Source organism: Ceratotherium simum, chromosome 5, assembly GCF_057802395.1.
Source record: "Ceratotherium simum simum isolate JZ-2026a chromosome 5, ASM5780239v1, whole genome shotgun sequence".
NCBI lineage: Eukaryota > Metazoa > Chordata > Mammalia > Perissodactyla > Rhinocerotidae > Ceratotherium > Ceratotherium simum.
In genome coordinates this window covers 63101506-63121684 of record NC_141904.1, presented here as the reverse complement: position 1 = coordinate 63121684, position 20179 = coordinate 63101506, and positions in this window count along the sequence as shown.

Below are 20179 nucleotides of genomic sequence, written 5' to 3'. Positions count from 1 at the left end.
GAGAAAAAGCGAGAACCTTTAATTTTCCATTGGTGACTGTCATTATGCAGACCTTTCTGATGCTCATTTGAAAGAGAGAAACTGGTTCTGACGATTACTGGAGCACTCTGGGGCCTCTCTCGTGAATAAAACATGTCATGTAATTGCCGTGTTGCAGCCAACACACATAAATGTAGGGTGATGCTTATTATCCCATCAATTAACACAGAAAACTAAGCAAGATTTTAGGCTTTGTAACTATCAGTAATCCACCACTCACTAAGAGGGTCCGGAATCTCTTTGGTTAATCCATCGGTTCTTACTTTTAGGATTTTAATGCCCACAGGGTGAAGAAATCAGGCGAGAATGCTCAGCTCCATAAAATATGCTTAAAGAGGTTTGACTGCAAGATTGAAGAATTGTTCACCCTGGCAAGGAAATGCTCACTTGCATTTTCCCGAAATGGTAGCTTATGTGGGGAAAAAGCTTGCTTTCAAGTCATCTGAAAGTGTTTAACTGTATACATTCAAACTTTTAATTTATTTTTGAATAAATAACACATTCTCTTGCTTTAAACCACACATATAAAAGGCATATAGTGAAAAATTTCCTTCCTATTTCTGTGCCCCATCTGCCCAGCTTCTTTCTTCCCCCAGTTAAAACCACATTAGTCTGAATTAGCTATAAAGTCTGAATTATTTTTCTCAAGAAAATCCCAGGCATAGTGTTCAAATAGAATCAAAATTGTCTAAGTCCTTTAGGGGACCAGGCACAGAATAAATGAAGACATAAATCCCTAGCTATAAAACCAGGTATCCACCAGAGATATGATGGAGAGATGGTTTCGCTCTCTCTCTCCTTACTGTGGATCCTTCCGAAGCTGTGTACCTGCTGCCTGATTTCTAATGAGCCATCTCTGTGTTTCTGAGAGTGGGAGAAGTCATAGCACTGTTTAGGTTACTAATTGGGAGTGTTCTGAGCCTCCACTATTGTCTTGGTGGAGTTCTTGGCTGTCCCCATGATTAGTCCTTTCCTGGTTGCTGTTTCTCCACTCTTAGCTCCTCCTGCCTTCCCCCAGGGAACTGGAGCGCTCAGCCTTCACTCACACCCTTATTGTTCTCAGTTTATGTCTCCAGCACACAACTTTTCAAACCCACTGGAAGCTGTTTCTATGCCGGTGTCGGAGTTTGAGACTAATCTGCACCGAAGAAGTAAAATACAACCTGATATAAATCTCCACTGGTGCTTCTGTGTTAAAGGGGATATGATTTAACCTGGAAAGACTTGGATTCCCAGGATACTAGCAAGATCTATTTTTTTTTAGCACTTTTGTTTTACTCTATTTTAGATCACATTCTCACCATAGTGTGCAGATGGGGTTTAAAAAAATACTGTGTTGATAAAATTGTCCTTTTAAAACTTAAAACAGCTGGCAATATGTCTTCCTAGTGGCATGTTTGAAATTGGACAGATACAAATAAAGATAACCAAGTTGTAAACAGACAATCCATTCTTGAGCCCAGCAGAGATATTAATACACTGAAGAAGCTATTTGGAGGATTCTAATTTCCCTAACAGAATGTATTTCCTCCTGAGCTCTGAATTAGGAAAGCAGGCATCAGCAAGTTGCCTTGAACTCTTCAGTACCTGTCATGATGATAAATTGTTACATGGCACGTCTGCTTGAGCAAATCCCACTACCAATTTTGAGTTGCTAAGCCCTTTGTTGGTTTCAGGGAGCACAGAGTACCTAAAAATAACACCCAGGTAAAAATTAGCTGACACTACAGTTACCTCCACCTGACTATCATTGACAGCACTGATCAGCAAGAATTCTTCTCTTCACATACTCGGAGATTCCTTCTTTTCGAATATCTAATTTAGGACAAGTGTTACTTTTGGAAAGAACATACTGGAACACATTTTGGAACCATTTCTTCATAGTTACATGAGTTACAATAGATTCCTGTTTTTCACTTCCATCCATCCATTCATTCACAGAGTCATTCAACATTTGACATTCAGTAACCAACACAGGTTGGCTGCCAACTGTATACCAGGCACCGTGCCAAGGGCTTGGGGCTACAGACAGGGTCGTCCCCTTCATGGTGCTTACGTTTTAGTGGCGCAGACAATAAACAAATATGGAAGTTATTGATTTTGATAAGGGAATCTGACACATCATTATGGAGTAACATGGGGTGACAAGTTTAGGTAGGGACAACTTTATGTTGGGGATCAGGGATGGCATCTCTGAAATTTGAGCTGAATCCTGAACAATGAAACAGTCAGCCATATGAAGTGCTAAGGGAGCAGCCTTTCAGGAAGAGGGATCAGCATGTGCAAAATTTTGAGGTATGGAAAAGAGGCCGTTGGGGCTGGAGCACAGTAACTGAGAAACTGAAGGGTGGCCTTCTCTGCTGTGCTTGGTGGACTGGAGTTTATTCTGAGGGCAATGGGGAGTTATGAAAATATTTCAGATGTTTAGAAAGTAGAGAATGGTTATGATGAAGGATGGATCAGGGTGATGTGAGAACAGGTGGAGAGTTAGGTCCGAGTGTGTTGAAATAGTTGACCTGTGCTAAAGATCAGAAAGGAGGCATTTGTACCAGAGACGATGGGAGAGTAGGGGATACCATGGGGACAAATTTCATACCTTCCAGGGAGACCCCACAGGATGTGAGGACGTCCCTCCTAAAGAAGGGACTAAAGTGACCCGCAGGTTGTTGGCTTGGATAACTGTGGAATTGTTTGAGGTTTTCTGCCATTTCTAGGGGCAGAGGAGACAGGAGGAGTCACAGGTTTGGTGAGAGGCCGGGAGGTGAAGGGCAAGAGGAGGGTAGGCAAGTGGTGACTGGAAGGCCTCAGGCACTTTTGTGAGGACACCAGAAGGCAGCAGACTAAAAACCTCTTGGCAGTTTCTCCTGTTCCATGTAGGAGTCTGGGCTGGAGACTGAGATTTCAGAATTCAGTCAGCAGACCCGTGCTGGGGTTCAGGGATACTAAGGTGAATGAGACACTGGCCTTTCCCTTCAGGAAATCCTTGTCTAGAGCAGAGGACAGAGGGAAATAAATGACAGCAGTCTGTGGAATGTACAAAGTTCATTCAAAAGGACAAGCAGCTTGCTCTCCTGGGAGGTCCTCTTTGTGGAAGAGGAACTCTTTCTGCTGGACCTCAAAAGAGGAGTCAGGGTGAACCAGACAGAGAAAAGCATTCCAAATAAGAGGAGCAGTATTTGCAAAGGCGTAGGGATACAGAAGTGGAAGGTGCGATGGGTGTAAGGCATGCAGATAAACTATAGGAGGGCTGTGTGCATGTGTGTGTGTGTGTGTGTGTGTGCACAACCATCTGAGAAAGTCCCAGGGAAATGGCTGGAGATGGAGCACAGCCCTAGAGTAGTTATTATAAGCTCACATGGTTCCTGGGGCCAGGCAGGCACTGGATGAATGAGTGAAGGAAGCTGGAGGGAAGACGATAGGGAATGGCGGGGACTTTGTCAACTTGGAGAGTACAGGTCTCCTCTAAAGCGAGCAGAAGCTTCCCAGCTCCAGCCAACTGCTGCCAGGGGGAAATGTCAGGACTTCTTAATCTTCTAAAGTCTGAAATGTAAAATCTCTTGAATTTTAAATGTTGATCATTAATTCAAAGTAATTCTAAAACACTATGTGGGCCAAATGAAATACTTCTGTGAGCTGGGTGGGGCTGTGGGCCAATGATTGTACATATGCACTATTTTTTTTTTAATTTTTATTTTTATTATTATTTTTTTATTATTATTATTTTTAATTTTTTGTTTATTGCAGTAACGTTGGTTTATAACATTGTATAACTTTCAGGTGTACATCATTATACTTCTATTTCTGCATAGATTACATCATGTTCTCCACCCAAATACTAATTACAACCCATCACCACACACATGTGCCGAATTATCCCTTTTGCCCTCCTCCCTCCCCCCTTCCCCTCTGGTAACCACCACTCCAATCTCTGTCTCTATGTGTTTGTTTATTGTTGTTATTATCTACTACTTAATGAAGGAAATCATAAGGTGTTGGGAAAACTGGATAGCCACATGCAAAAAAATGAAAGTACACCCTTACCTTACACCATACACAAAAATTAACTCCAAATGGATTAAAGACTTGAATGTAAGACCTGAAACTACGAAACTTCCAGAAGAAAACATAGGCAGTACGCTCTTTGACATCGGTCTTAGCAACATATGCATTATTGATAAAGGGGTTGCTTTGATTCCGTTCTGTGCTTCCTCAGCAGGGCAGTGTAGAAGTAGTTATAGCCTGGTTACATTCATGGACTAAGCTACTGGGTTACCAAGTAACACTTCCAGTGTCCAGCAATTTATTTCCCCAGTTGTTAAGTGAATACCTACTGTGTACTCAGTGGTGTTCTTTCTCAACTCTTGAAAATGTGCACAAAATCTAGGGTGATCCATTAGAGCTGCACTGCCCAATATGGTAGCCACTAGCCATGTGGCTATTTAAATTTCAATTTAAATGAACTAAAATTAACTAAAAGTAAAAAATTCAGTTTCTTAGTCATACTGGTCACATTTCTAGTGCTTAAGAGCCACCTGTGGCTAGTGGATACCGATTTGCACAGTATAGATATTGAACGTTTTTATCATTGTAGAAATTCCTATTGGACAGTGCTGTACTAGATTTTAGGTGATTGTTTAATTGGTTGTGATGCTGTTCTGTCAGGAGAGCCAGCTTCATTCAAAAAATGAACTCACGACTGGAGTCAAGATGGAGGCGTAGACAGACTCTGAACTCACCTCCTCCCGTGGACACAGCCAATTTACAACTACTCGTGGAAAAATTACCCCTGAGACAGAACTGAAAACTGGATAAGAGGAACTCCTGCAACAACGGACAATCCTAACTGGGGTAGAAGAGGCAGAGACTCCCTTCTGGAGGGGAAAAACGCCGCCTTCACAAGCCGCCAGCGGCACGGCCGCCGGGAGCAGCTCACAGGTACGCAGCCTCCCTGGAGGCGCGGGGCCCTGAGCCGGGGAGCGCCCCCGCTGTGGGCATTTTGTGGACCCAGCACAATCGAGACCAGCGGCATAATATCTGACTTTGCCTGCTACTAAAACATTGGGGAGCATCCCCAGAAAACCCGGTTCACAAAGAAACTAAAACTGGCTCTTAAAGGGCCCGCGCACAAACCCACCCGTTCCAGAAAGCATCCTAAAATCACCAGAAAGAAAGGTGCACAGTGCTTCGGTGACAAGAGACTCACCTAATAGGCCCTGAGTGCATCTCGGTGAGGGGTGAGACCTCTCCGGGGACTGGGACATTGGCGGCGGCCATTGTTGTGGCCTGGTGTGAGTGTGCTGACACAGACGCCATTGGAGTTCTCCCTGAGGCCTGCTAGCCCAGGGTCTGCTCCACCCGCTAGAGCACCGATTTAATCCAGCTCAGCCAGGGCAGGCAGCCCACCCTAGAGACTGGCCCCACCCAACAACAAGCCCTCAGGCAACGTGTGGGCTTGCATAGATTGGTGACTGGATTCTCTGCAGCCTGGCAACTGAGCTGACTTGAGCAGGGCAGGGTGTGCACAAGGAGTGGGTGGAGAGTGTGGGGTGGTGGCGGAGTGTGTGGGGCTCCCGCCCTGGAGAGACTGGGTCCACTTGGTGGTCGGGGCGCTCACACGGGGCAGGAGTGTGTTGACTGTGTGTGTGGACCTGTGGGCAACAGGGCTTGTCAGCTGCAGAAGACTTGTGCTTCTCAAAGACCCACATAGGAGGTTTGCCCCACCTTCCAAAGCCTGAAACAATTGGGTGCTCCTGTGCCTGAGGCCAGCCCCACCCAGCTGCAATCCTCAGAGAGCTGACAAGAGACCTAATAGGCTAGAGGCTTACAGCAATTGTAAGGCCCTGAGCCTAACAACCTGCCACGCTGGGGGCCTACTCACTTAAAAGAAATACTGCAACACAAATGTGGTATTAGAACTTACAGCCAACTGTGCTGGGGCTCCCCACACCTGATAAAGAGACTGAAGGGCCCACAACAACTACAAGCAGCTGAGCATTACAACAGCTGGCCAGGAGCATAACTCAGCCTCCCTGGGCGCCTATAGGGAGAGCTAACAGGCCACAATAGAAGGACACACGTAGCCCACATAGGGGTCACCCCTGGAACATTGAGAACTGAGGAAAGCATACTGGAAGCCTCCTAAGGCATCACTTACATAAGGTCACCTATCCAAGAGCAGGAGACGTAGCTGACCTACCTAATACGTAGACACAAGCACAGCGAAAGAGGCAAAATGAGGAGGCAAAAGAATACATTCCAAGTAAGGGAACAGGACAAAACCCCAGAAAAGGAACTAAGTGAAACAGAAATGAGCAACCTACCTGACAGAGAGTTCAAACTAAGAGTGTTAAGGATGCTCACTGATCTGGGGAGAAGAATAGATGAACTCAGTGAGAATGTCAACAAAGAAATGGAAGATATAAAAAAGAACCAATCAGAAATGAAGAATACAATACTGGAAATGAAAAATTCATTAGAGGGTCTCAAAAGCAGAGTAGAGGATACAGAAGAACGGATCAGTGAGCTGGAAGAAAGACTAGAAGAAATTACCCAAGGTGAACAGGTAAAAGAGAAAAGAATTAAAAAGAGTGAGGACAGTCTAAGGGACCTCTGGGACAACATCAAGCGCACTAACATCCGTGTTATAGGTGTCCCGGAAGGAGAAGAGCGAGACAAGGGGGCAGAGAATTTATTTCAAGAAATAATAGATGAAAACTTCCCTAACCTAAGGAAGGAAACAGACATCCAGGTACAGGAGTCACAGAGAGCCCCAAACAAGATAAACCCAAAGAGGCCCACACCAAGACACATCATAATCAAAATGTCCAGAATTAAAGATAAAGAGAGAATCCTAAAAGCCGCAAGAGAATGTCAAGTTACATACAAAGGAAACCCCATAAGGCTATCAGCTGACTTCTCAGCAGAAACCTTACAGGCTAGAAGAGAATGGCACGATATATTTAAAGTGCTAAAAGGAAAAAACTTACAGCCAAGAATACTCTACCCAGCAAGGTTATCGTTCAAAATGGAAGGAGAGATCAAAATTTTCCCAGATAAACAAAAATTAGAGTTTGTCACCAAGAAACCAGTGTTACAAGAAATGTTAAAGGGACTGATTTAAGGGGAAAAGAGAAGACCACAAATAGGAAAAATTATCTATTTCCACGATAAGATCGTAATGGACACAAATGCACAAAAAAGAGGTTAGATATGATATCAAAAACATAAAAGGAGGGAGGAGGGTAGTTAAAGAGTACAGGTTTCAGACAGAGGTCAAACTAAAGTGACCATCAATTCTGTATAGAAGAAGTAAGGAACAGAGAAGGACTACTAAAACACTGAGAAAAAAAAAAAAGTTAAAAAATGGCAGTAAGTACATACTTATCAATAGCTACTTTAAACGTCAATGGACTAAATGCTCCAATTAAAAGGCATAGGGTGGCTGACTGGATAAAAAAACAAGACCCATATATATGCTGCATACAAGAGACACACTTCAGACCTAAAGACACTCACAAACTGAAAGTGAAGGGATGGAAAAAGATACTCCACGCAAATGGCAATGAAAAGAAAGCTGGGGTAGCAGTACTCATATCAGACAAAATAGACTTTAAAACAAAAACTGTAAAAAGAGACAAAGAAGGGCATTACATAATGATCAAGGGAACAATCCAACAAGAGGATATAACACTTGTAAATATCTACGCACCCAAGGTAGGTGCACCTAAATATATAAAGCAATTATTAACAGACATAAAAACAGAAATAGACAGTAACACAATAATAGTAGGGGACTTTAACACTCCACTTACATCAACGGATAGATCATCCAAACAGAAGATCAATAAGGAAACGTTGGCCTTAAACGACACACTAGAACAGATGGACCTAGTAGATATATACAGAGCATTCCATCCAAAAACCGAAGAATACACGTTCTTTTCAAATGCACATGGAACATTCTCCAGGATTGATCACATATTAGGCCACAAAACAAGTCTCCATAAATTTAAGAAGATTGAAATAATACCAAGCATCTTTTCTGACCACAATGGTATGAAACTAGAAATCAACTATAGGAAGAAAATCAGAAAAGCCACAAATACATGGAGATTAAACAAAATGCTACTGAACAACGACTGGGTTAACGAAGAAATCAAAGAAGAACTCAAAAAATACCTAGAGACAAATGAAAATGAAAATACGACATGCCAGAATTTATGGGATACAGCAAAAGCGGTTCTAAGAGGGAAGTTTATAGCGATACAGGCCTATCTCAACAAACAAGAAAAATCTCAAATAAACAATCTAACAATGCACCTAAAGGAACTGGAAAAAGAAGAACAAACCAAGCCCAAAATCAGTAGAAGAAGGGAAATAATAAAAATCAGAGCAGAAATAAATGAAATAGAGACCAAAAAACAATAGAAAAATTAATAAAACCAAGAGCTGGTTCTTTGAAAAGATCAACAAAATAGACAAACCTTTAGCTAGACTCACCAAGAAAAAAAGAGAGAAGGCACAAATAAGTAAAATCAGAAATGAAAGAGGAGAGGTTACAACAGACACCTCAGAAATACAAAAGATTATAAGAGAATACTATGAAAAACTATATGCCAACCAATTCGACAATCTGGAAGAAATGGATAAATTCTTAGAATCATACAACCTTCCAAAACTGGATCAAGAAGAAGTAGAGAATTTGAATAGACCAATCACCAGTAAGGAGATCGAAACAGTAATCAAAAACCTCCCCAAAAATAAAAGTCCAGGACCAGACGGCTTCCCTGGTGAATTCTACCAAACATTCAAAGAAGACTTAATACCTATCCTTCTCAAACTCTTCCAAAAAATTGAGGAGGGGGGGAAGCTCCCTAACTCATTCTACGAAGCTGACATTACCCTGATACCAAAACCAGACAAGGACAACACAAAAAAAGAAAATTACAGGCCAATATCACTGATGAACATCAATGCGAAAATCCTCAACAAAATACTAGCAAATCGCATACAACAATACGTTAAAAAGATTATACACCATGATCAAGTGGGATTTATTCCAGGTATGCAGGGATGGTTTAACATTCGCAAATCAATCAACGTAATACACCACATTAATAAAATGAAGAACAAAAATCACATGATCATCTCAATAGATGCAGAGAAAGCATTTGACAAGATCCAGCATCCATTTATGATAAAAACTCTGAATAAAATGGGTATAGAAGGAAAGTACCTCAACATAATAAAGACCATATATGAGAAACCCACAGCTAATATCATCCTCAATGGTGAAAAACTGAAAGCTATCCCTCTAAGAACAGGAACCAGACAAGGATGCCCACTGTCACCACTCCTATTTAACATAGTATTGGAAGTCCTAGCCAGAGCAATCAGGCAAGAGAAAGAAATAAAAGGGATCCAAATTGGAAAGGAAGAAGTGAAACTGTCACTATTTGCAGATGACATGATTTTATATATAGAAAACCCTACAGAATCCACCAGAAAACTTTTAGAAGTAATAAACGAATATGGTAAAGTTGCAGGATACAAAATCAACATACAAAAATCAGTTGCATTTCTGTACACTAACAACGAAGTAGCAGAAAGAGAAATTAAGAATACCATCCCATTTACAATTGCAACAAAAAGAATAAAATACCTAGGAATAAACTTAACCAAAGAGGTAAAAGATCTGTACACCGAAAACTATAAAACATTTCTGAAAGAAATTGAAGAAGACACAAAGAAATGGAAAGATATTCCATGCTCTTGGATTGGAAGAATTAACATAGTTAAGATGTCCATACTTCCTAAAGCCATCTATAGATTCAATGCAATCCCTATCAAAGTTCCAACAACATTTTTCACAGAAATAGAACAAAGAATCCTAAAATTTATATGGAACAGCAGAAGACCCCGAATAGCTAAAGGAATCCTGAGAAAAAAGAACAAAGCTGGAGGTATCACACTCCCTGATTTCAAAATATACTACAAAGCTATAGTAACCAAAACAGCATGGTACTGGCACAAAAACAGACACACAGATCAATGGAATAGAATCGAAAGCCCCGAAATAAACCCACACATCTATGGACAGCTAATCTTTGACAAAGGAGCCAAGACCATAGATTGGGGAAAAGAAAGTGTCTTCAACAAATGGTGTTGGGAAAACTGGATAGCCATATGCAAAAAAATGAAAGTAGACCCTTACCTTACACCATACACAAAAATTAACTCCAAATGGATTAAAGACTTGAATGTAAGACCTGAAACTGTGAAACTTCTAGAAGAAAACATAGGCAGTAGGCTCTTCGACATCGGTCTTAGCAACATCTTTTCAAACACCACGTCTGACCGGGCAAGAGAAACAATAGAAAAAATAAACAAATGGGACTACATCAAACTAAAAAGCTTCTGCACAGCAAAGGAAACCATCAACAAAACGAAAAGACAACCTAACAATTGGGAGAAGATATTTGCAAACCATACATCTGATAAGGGCTTAATCTCCAAAATATATAAAGAACTCATGCATCTCAACAACAAAAAAACTACCAACCCAATTAAAAAATGGGCTAAAGACCTGAACAGACATTTCTCCAAAGAAGATATACAGATGGCCAACAGACACATGAAAAGATGTTCAAAATCACTATCAGGGAAATGCAAATCAAAACTACAATGAGATATCACCTCACGCCCGTCAGAATGGCTATAATTAACAAGACAGGAAACAACATGTGTTGGAGAGGATGTGGAGAGAAGGGAACTCTCATACACTGCTGGTGGGAGTGCAAACTGGTGCAGCCACTATGGAAAACAGTATGGAGATTCCTCAAAAAATCAACGATAGAACTACCATATGATCCAGCTATTCCACTGTTGGGTATTTATCCAAAGAACTTGAAAACACCAATTTGTAAAGGTACATGCACCCCTGTGTTCATTGCAGCCTTATTCACGATAGCCAAGACTTGGAAGCAACCTAAGTGCCCATCAAGGGACGAATGGATAAAGAAGCTGTGGTATATATACACAATGGAATACCATTCAGCCATAAGAAACGACGAAATCCAGCCATTTGTGACAACATGGATGGACATTGAGGGTATAATGCAAAGTGAAATAAGTCAGAGGAAGAAGGTCAAATACCGTATGATTTCCTTCATTAAGTAGTAGATAATAACAACAATAAACAAACCCATAGGGACAGAGATTGGATTGGTGGTTACCAGAGGGGAAGGGGGGAGGGAGGAGGGTGAAAGGGATAATTCGGTACATGTGTGTGGTGATGGGTTGTAATTAGTATTTTGGTGGTGAACATGATGTAGTCCATGCAGAAATAGAAGTACAATGATGTACACCTGAAATTTTTACAATGTTATAAACCAACGTTACATAATAAACAAAAATTAAAAAAATAAAAATAAAAAAAATAACAAGTCAGCAGAGCAGTAACTACATCACTCTGCCTGGATTGGAAAAGAGAGAGAGAGAGATTATGAATTATACATAGGAGGATTAAAAAAATTCTTCAAAAAATTTGCCAAATGTAACAAAGTGATAGATTTTCATTTAATCATCAAATCATTAAGGGAGGTACAAATCCTGATTCTTTTTTAGATTGATATGGTACAGTAGGTTAAAATATTAAACCTTAATAATAAATATGCCCCCCAAGTGACCATTAAGAAGAGATAAAATAAGGGATGGGTAGACCTATGTATTAAATTACTGTTAAATATATGATAATAAAGTCAAACAAATTTATGTTAAAAAAAAAAATGAACTCACAGTATTTTTATGTGTAGATACAAAACATTTAAAAAATCTATTTTATATGTGTCTTTCCAAAGCTAATTCTGTTCTGTCTGTGTTATTTCAGATGGAAATGATCTGAAACACTTGAAAGATTAAATAGTTTTCATGTTTCTTTGGCAGTCTTTACCCTGAATGGTTTCATGTTCCAGAATTTCCAAACAATTGTGACTAAGCAAGTTGAGACATGCTCAGGCTTGGGGGCCGTGGTTCTGTACTTGGATGTTTGCAGCAATGGGTAGAGTTAGTAGTCTTCCTAAAAGACTCCGAGAATGAGGAAAGGCATAGCTATTCACCCCGGACAAATATAAAATGCTTAGCAATCACACATTGTCACCAAGGGAAATAGCTTAAGTGTTTCTATTCCAGATCAGAAAAATCTGGATTCAAACTGTGGTTTCACCACTTAAAACCAATAGCATCGAAGCCCTCATTTGTTTCCCATTATCACACAATGAGATGAGTTCTATTGTTATTCTCATTAAAAAAAAAAAAAAAGGAAACCGAGGCAGGGAGGAGTTAAATTACTTTCCCAAGGTCACACAGCTAATAATTTTGGTGGAGTTGTGCTTCAAATCCAGGTAGTCTGACTCTGAGGTCAGGTTTCCTAACCATGGTACTCCCATACCTCTGATCTTTGCCAAGTTGACTTAATTTCTCTGTGCCTCAATTTCCTCCTCTGTAAAATAGGGATAATGTTACCTAGTTCATATGAGTTGTAAAGGTAAAGCTCTTTATCTAATAAGCCAGCTATCACTGGATTTGTTTACTTTTAAAGAAAGGCATTCATTAAGAAAATTTTAAAAAACTCAATCTTAGCATAAAATAAATACATTTAAACTACAAAGCTGTAATGTTTTTCTTTTACCTATCAGATTGGCAAAAACCAAAAATTAGGTAACATCCTAATTTGGTGGCAGGGGAGGGGAAGAGATACTCCTGTACACTGTTGGTGGGGGTATAATGGATATAATCTCTAAGGAAGGAATTGGCAATATCTATGAAAATTAAGAATATATATATCTTTGGACCACTCCTAGGAATTTATCTTTTAGATATATTTGCTAATGTGCTCAAAGATCGATGTTCAGGAATATTCATTGCTGTGATGTTTGCTGTAGCGGAAGGTTGATCTAACAGTCTGTGTCCTTCAGTAGAGAACTGACTAAACCAGGGGTCAGTAAAATTTTTCTATAAAGGGGCAGAGAGCACATATTTTAGGCTTTTGGGGCCACATGGTCTCAGTCGTTATAGTGTGAAAGCAGCCGTAGACAATAAACAAACGAATGGCCATGGCTGTGTTTCAAAAAAACCTGATTTACAAAAATAGGTGGCTGACTGTTTTTGGCTTGTGGGTTGTCATTTGCTCACTCCTGGTCTAAATAAATTATGGTACATTCATACTAGGGAATACTATACAGCCATTAAAAGCAATATAGAACAATCTCTAAGATATGCAATTAAGTGGAAAAATCATGACATAGCAAGCACCTGTAGAGTGTCTCCCATGTGCCAGGCACTATTCTAAGTGCTTTACATGCATTAACTCTTTACTATTCACAGTTACCCTTTGAGGCAGCTACTACTATTACCCCCATTTTACAGATGAGAAAACAAAAGCAGGGGCACATTGAGAAACTTGGTCAACTTCCCACATTTAATAAGTGGTGGATCCAGGATTCAAACCACGATTTGAAACCCAAGACCAAGCTCTCCCCCTACCACATGCTGCCTCCTAGAAAAGGACGTACCAGGACAGTGGGCTACCTTCTGTGTATATAAAAAGTAGGATTGTATCAGCATTTCTCAATCTATTTTTCATTAGCATCTCCTCTAAGGAAACTTTTTAGACACTTTTGTCCTGACGGCCCCTCAATGTAATTTTAGCATCGCATATATACAGTATATCTGTTTATATACTGTATTACCTGTGCTTTATACATAGAGTAGGGTTTTTCTGCCCTCCCTCTCCCCCAAACCAATTTTCCCCCCTTTGGGGCAATACTGCCCCCGTTGAGAAGGAATGGATTATATGTGTACTTACATCTTCAGGGACCACCTCTGGAAGGATCTATAAGAAATTGAGAACAATGGTTGCTTCTGGAGGCACAGTCCGGGAGGGTCAGAAGTAGGAGACCTCTGATTATATGACTTTCTACAAAAAATGAGGAGAAAATAAAGAAAGGCCCCTGAGTTGCCAAAACAAATAACCGCGTTGTGGAGGAGGGAGAGGTCCCACAAGGGAATGCCTGCTGAGGCCTCCTCGTTTGTCCCGGGCTGGCTGTGGTTCAGGAGCGCTAATGAGGCCTCTGAGTCCCCAGGAAGTCCTTGATTGGAGGAGGGCGGCCGACTCGTACATCTTGGGGAGGATCTGTTTGCCTGACTTCAGTGGTTCAGTTGACAGCCTCTCCTTCCCTTTTCCACCCAAGAGGCTTTCGGAATTCTTTGTTCCCCATGAACAACTCCAAATTGGAAGAAAGAAATAGATTTTTAGTGAGTTCTTTAACCTCTTGTTAGAATGTACCTAGCCCTGCCTTCATCTCTCTTGGACCCCAGAAATCCCCTCTGAGGTCATTACAACAAAATACATTTCCCATTTATTCTCTGTTTCTCAACAAATGAAGATTCTGCTGGACACAATAGTACATTTTTTGGGAAAAAAGGAGTGACGGCAGAGAGAACTGGTACGAATCTTCTTTTTAGATTCTTGCTCTTATTCCCTAAACCACATCTCTGATCTGGCGTCAAAACTGTGTGTGTGTCATGGAAAACTGGGCCCCCTAATAATCTGGATCAAACCATTAGTGACCCCTTAGTGCATGTGAATCAATTGAGAGAGTGGAGACAAGCATTAAAAAACAAAGGAAATATGACGGAATGAAACAGAATTGAATCTAGTAGAAAACAGAGTGTGTCCCATGTGGTAAAGGTAAGACTTGCTTTGTGAAGCTTTGAGTTTAGTGCTCTGTGTGTACTGGGGCATGTTTGAAATGTATGCATTTTTAAGAGTGCCCGTGCTATGAAGAGATGACCCTAGTGCTTTGGCTGAGCCTTGTGTGATCACCTGTAGCTTCTGTATAAATGCTCACCCCTCCAGGCATCTTCATTTCTATCCCTCTTTTCTATATCCTCCATAGTGTATCAATATCCGAAATTTGCTTATTTATTACTTATTAGGGGGCGTAGGGGTGCCGAGGGGGAGGGTGGATACAATGGATGCATCTTAACATGCTGCACAGGTAAGGGCTTCAGGTGATGCCTGTATTATGACCCGGGATGGTGCAGTTTGCAAACAGCATAACAAGAAAGAGTACACTGGAGATGCGTCAATGAGGGCCAAGATGTGCAGGCCCCGCAGCGCAGGAAGCCCTTTCTGTGTGGCCACACTGTGAGCTATTTGCAAAGACGCTGGAAACTTTCCAAAGGAGAGTTAAGATGATTTTCCTCTCTGGCTAGTCAATATGTCACATCACCTATATTACAATAGTTTGCATATTTTATTAACAACCACTCACATAATACCTTGTATAATGTATCACATTGTATTTGTTCCACAAATATTTATTATCTAGTATATTCTAGTATATTCCAGGTGCTGAGGATGCCTGTGTGCACAGTCTAGTAAAGTCCCAGCCTTCCATGGAATTTATATTTGAGGGGGAGAGATATAAAGGACGAGTAAACGAATGAACACCTAATGTAATTTCAGGTCTATATGTAATCTCTCCCATTGGACTGTAAGAACATTGAGGCAAGAGTTGTGTTTATCCTGCTGTTTTTCTAGCCATGTGCTGGGCTGAATGAATGCGTGGTACCTCAAAAATCCCACCTGTAAACAATGCATCTTAATTTACCAGAGCAATTCAGCAGGGAATGTGGTAAACATTGGCCACCTGACTGGAACCATTTCAAAGTTGGTATCTTAATATATGATCACTGAAAAGCCATTAGTTTTCACACATTACTGCTATAGGCCAGGTCATTTTCTAACAGAAAAGTTAATACTATTGATTGGAACAACTATTAATTTTAATAATCATTTTTAGCTACTCAGCACTCTGACTAGGCAAATCTGCTAAGAAATTTACTTACATTATATCATTTTGTCCTTTTCTGATAGGATAGTGTGGTAGGCAGAATAATGCACCCCCCCCCCCACCTGCAAATGCCCACATCCTAATCCTCAGCACCTACGGATATGTTAGGTTACATGGTAAAGGGGAAATAAAAATGCTGATGGAAGTAAGATTGGTAATCAGTTAACCTGAAAGTCAGAGAATTATCTTGGATTATCCAGGTCAGCCCAGTGTGATCATAAAAGTCCTTAAAAGTGGAAGAGGCGGGCAGAAGAGGAGGTCAGAGTGATGCACTGCGAGAAGAACTTGACTTGCTGTTGCTGGCTTTGAAGATGGAGAAAGCGGGCCCTGAGCCAAGGAATACAGGTGGCTTCTAAAAGCTGGAAATGACAAGGAAATGGATTCTCCCCTAGAGCCTCCAGAAGGGAATACAGCCCTGCCAACTCCTTGATTTTAGCCCAGTGAGACCTATGTTAGACTTCTCTCCTCCAGAACTGTAAGATAATGAATTTATGTTGTTTAAGACACTAAGTTTGTGGTAATTTTTTTCAGTAGTCAGAGGAAACTAATAGAGGTAGATGTCATTATCTCCCATTGTATAGATGAAGCATTTGAGGCTCAGAGATGTTGAGGCACTTTCCCGGGATCACACAGCCTGGTTTCAATGATAGAATCAAGATTTGAATCCAGGTCTATCTGACTACAAGCCGATGCTTACACTCTTCTGCTAGGAATTTACATGATCAATTTACATTGATAAAGCTAATGACAACTTCTACCAATGCCTAAGGATGCAACCTAGCTCGCAGCTCCCAAGACATAGATCTGGACCTCAGGTCTCATCTGTGCTGAAAAATGCATTCCTCATGAGTGCATGTGGTGTCATGCTGCTAAGTTCTGTGGACACATATACCATTACTAAATGTAAAATTTTAATAGAAGCTCTAGGGGCTTTGAGAGAGCAAGATCAATAAAGGACTTGTAGGGCCAGCCCTGTGGCTTAGCAGTTAAGTGCACGTGCTCTGCTACTGACGGCCTGGGTTCTGATCCCAGGTGCGCACCGACGCACCGCTTCTCCGGCCATGCTGAGGCTGCGTCCCACATACAGCAACTAGAAGGATATGCAGCTATGACATACGACTACCTACTGGGGCTTTGGGGAAGAAAAAAAGGAGGAGGATTGGCAATAGATGTTAGCTCAGGGCCGGTCTCCCTCAGCAAAAAGAGGAGGATTAGCATGGATGTTAGCTCAGGGCTGATCTCACTCACAAAAATCAATCCAATCAATCAATCAATCAATCAATAAAGGACTTGTAAAAAGGGCAGCAATGCTGAGAGCCATGTGCAAGCTACAGAAGGTATCAAATGCTAGAAGTAACATGACAGTGGAGATCAGTCAGAATAGACTCGACTGTCTGAAGAGATCAGAGGAGAAAATATCCAGGAGGAATGTCAGTTCCCAGGAAAGAAGGGAAAATATTTGAAATAAGAAAAACGATTTGAGTTTGTATTTTGTTTTTCTCGTGTTCACCAAAGTGGCGTGAAAGCAAGTAACATGTCACGTGAGATTGTTTCTAGTAAGTAGGGAGATGCCTTGAAGTTCCTATGAGCCAGTGAGTCTAGTTCACAGCACAAGCCAATTAGACCCTCTTAAGCTACAAGAGGTCAGGCAATCAAAATATGAATAAACCAGCAGAGGCTCAAAGGCAAGCCCTTTCTCAGCCACCAGGAAACCTATTAGACTTATTAGAACCTCCTTCAAGTGTTTTGTTCAATAAACCAAGAGACCTGCCCCTTTCATGAAAATACTCAACTAGACAAAATATTTTCCACCTAAACACAGGACTTCTAGGAAATCTTCCTCTATTCTCATTTTGGCTTTTTACGTCCAGTGTACATTATTCATGGAGGTCCAGGGGGACTGGGGGAGGCAGGGCCATTCTTGGAAGCACTTGTCGCCAACAGGTTCCGAAGAGCATTCAGCTGAGCCCTAAAACCCAGCAACGCCTCAGGCTCCAAGTGAAGCATGTTAGGAAATCATTCTTAGTTCTACTGGACCTTTAGCAGTCTTAATAACTTAAGTAACTTATTCAGGGATTTTATTCACGTTGGCAAATGATTCTGACAAAAGCTATCCTTCTAACTGTTAGGGACTCAGTATCCTCATGGAAGGTCCAATGAAGCACTTGATCTGGGTCTTTGTTAAATTCACCCCAGTGGAACAGACAAAGCACTTGTGGCTTAAAATGCAACAGAACAGTGGGGCAGCGCTGTGAGGCTCCAGCAAGGCGGCTTAGAGCAAGGAGTTTTGGACACAGAGAGACCTGGATCTGAATTTGGGGTCTGCCCACTTCCAGCTCAGTAACAGTGAGCTACCAGGTTACCTAATGTTTACGAATCTCAGTTTTCTCATCTGCTCAATGGGTATGAAAACAGTATTTTATCTTGCCTTTCCTGTGGCCATTAAATAGGAAAAAGGATATAAAGCGTACACTATGCTACAGCATAGTTCTCTGTGCAGAGTAGACACTCGGTAGATAGTAGCAATTAAGAACTATTTTTATTAGTAAAGGTGATCACAAGGATTTTGTCATTGTCTAACTTCTGTGAACTTTGGTTTTCTAACCTGTTATATAGGAGGAATATTAGCACCCATCTCACAGTGCTGTTACGGTTATATGCAAAGTGCTTAGCTCAGTGGCTGGCATGTTGTCAGTGCACAATAAAGGTTAATTATTGCTTTATAGTTGTTATTAAAAATTGTTGTCTTTGGACAGCTAGATAAAATCCCATGGCATATTGAGGTTAAAGTCGTATTTATTTACTGGGTAGACTGGGGAATTAATGGGAAAGAAATCTCTTAGGACTAAAAGGAGAGGGACTTGTTCTAGTCTTTTTCCTGGCATTAAGTTGGTGGGGCTACTTAATACAGCCAAACCTCAGTGTGGCAGACACTCTCAGTGGCCCACTCATATCCTCTGGAACTCACCATGCATGCTGAACTAACCACACCCGACTACCAGCACCTGCTACGCTGCCCAAAGCTCTCCCCATCTGCTAGAGCCACTCAGCCCATGCACAGGGTCTAAAATGCTGGGGAATGATCACTCTCCCAAAGTAGCCATTCAATGGCAGACAGGAGTTGGTGGGTAAATATACAGGGCTTCGCCCCTTGGTTGGGCTAACTGTGAGAGGTGTTCTGCTCTGGTCTCATGTTCTCTGGGGGCGTGAGTTCCAGTTGCTCACAACTGTAACCTTCTCCATAATGCAAGATTTATTGGCTTGCCTCCCTTCCTTGGTTCACTTCCCCACCCGCTACTTGTGTTTGAATTCTTGTCTCAGAGTCTACTTCTAGGAGAACTCAATTTAGGCCACTCATTTTCCAATGGGGACAATGGGATCCACGTTTTCACTGGGTTATTGGCAAGATCAAATGAAATCCTAGGTGTTATGACCTTTGAACAACAAACTACAAGTGCTGTGTGTAAGAGAAGACTTTTTATTCTTCTGCCAAGATTGAAGATTTCTCCACACCAATACTTGAGACCAATACAGGGGGCCGGCCCGGTGGCTCAGGCAGTTAAGTGCACCTGCTCCGCTTTGGCGGCTCGGGGTTCACTGGTTTGGATCCCAGGCGCGCACCGATGCACCGCTTGGCAAGCCATGCTGTGGCGGTGTCCCATATAAAGTGGAGGAAGATGGGCATGGATGTTAGCCAGGGCCAGTCTTCCTCAGCAAAAAAAAGAGGAGGATTGGCAGATGTTAGCACAGGGCTGATCTTTCTCACCAAAAAAAAAAAATAATAATAACAAGATTAATACAGAACCAGCGTAAGCTGTTGCTGAGCACTGACAGAGCCACAATCCTAACTCAGGCTTCCATTTTCTCATTTGAGGGCTCCTGGCATCTAATACTGTGTCCATCCTCCTCCAGCTCTGTTGCTCTCCTTCATGTCATCCACTTCTATTTCCTCCTTGGCATTTATGACAATTTGAATTTATCTGATTTCTTTAGCTATATATTTCCTCTGTGCCCACAACTGGGCTGTAAACTCCATGAGCACAGGGAGAATGTCTATCTCCTTCAAATCTGAGTCCCAGCAACCTAGAACAGAGCATAGCACATGTGGGTACTCAGTAAATAGCTGTTGAATGAATTGGTGAATTAATTAATCCATTCTCAGCATCCCCATTTACCGGACATTGCACAAATAGTATGTACAGTCCCACAAACCCTTCACTCAG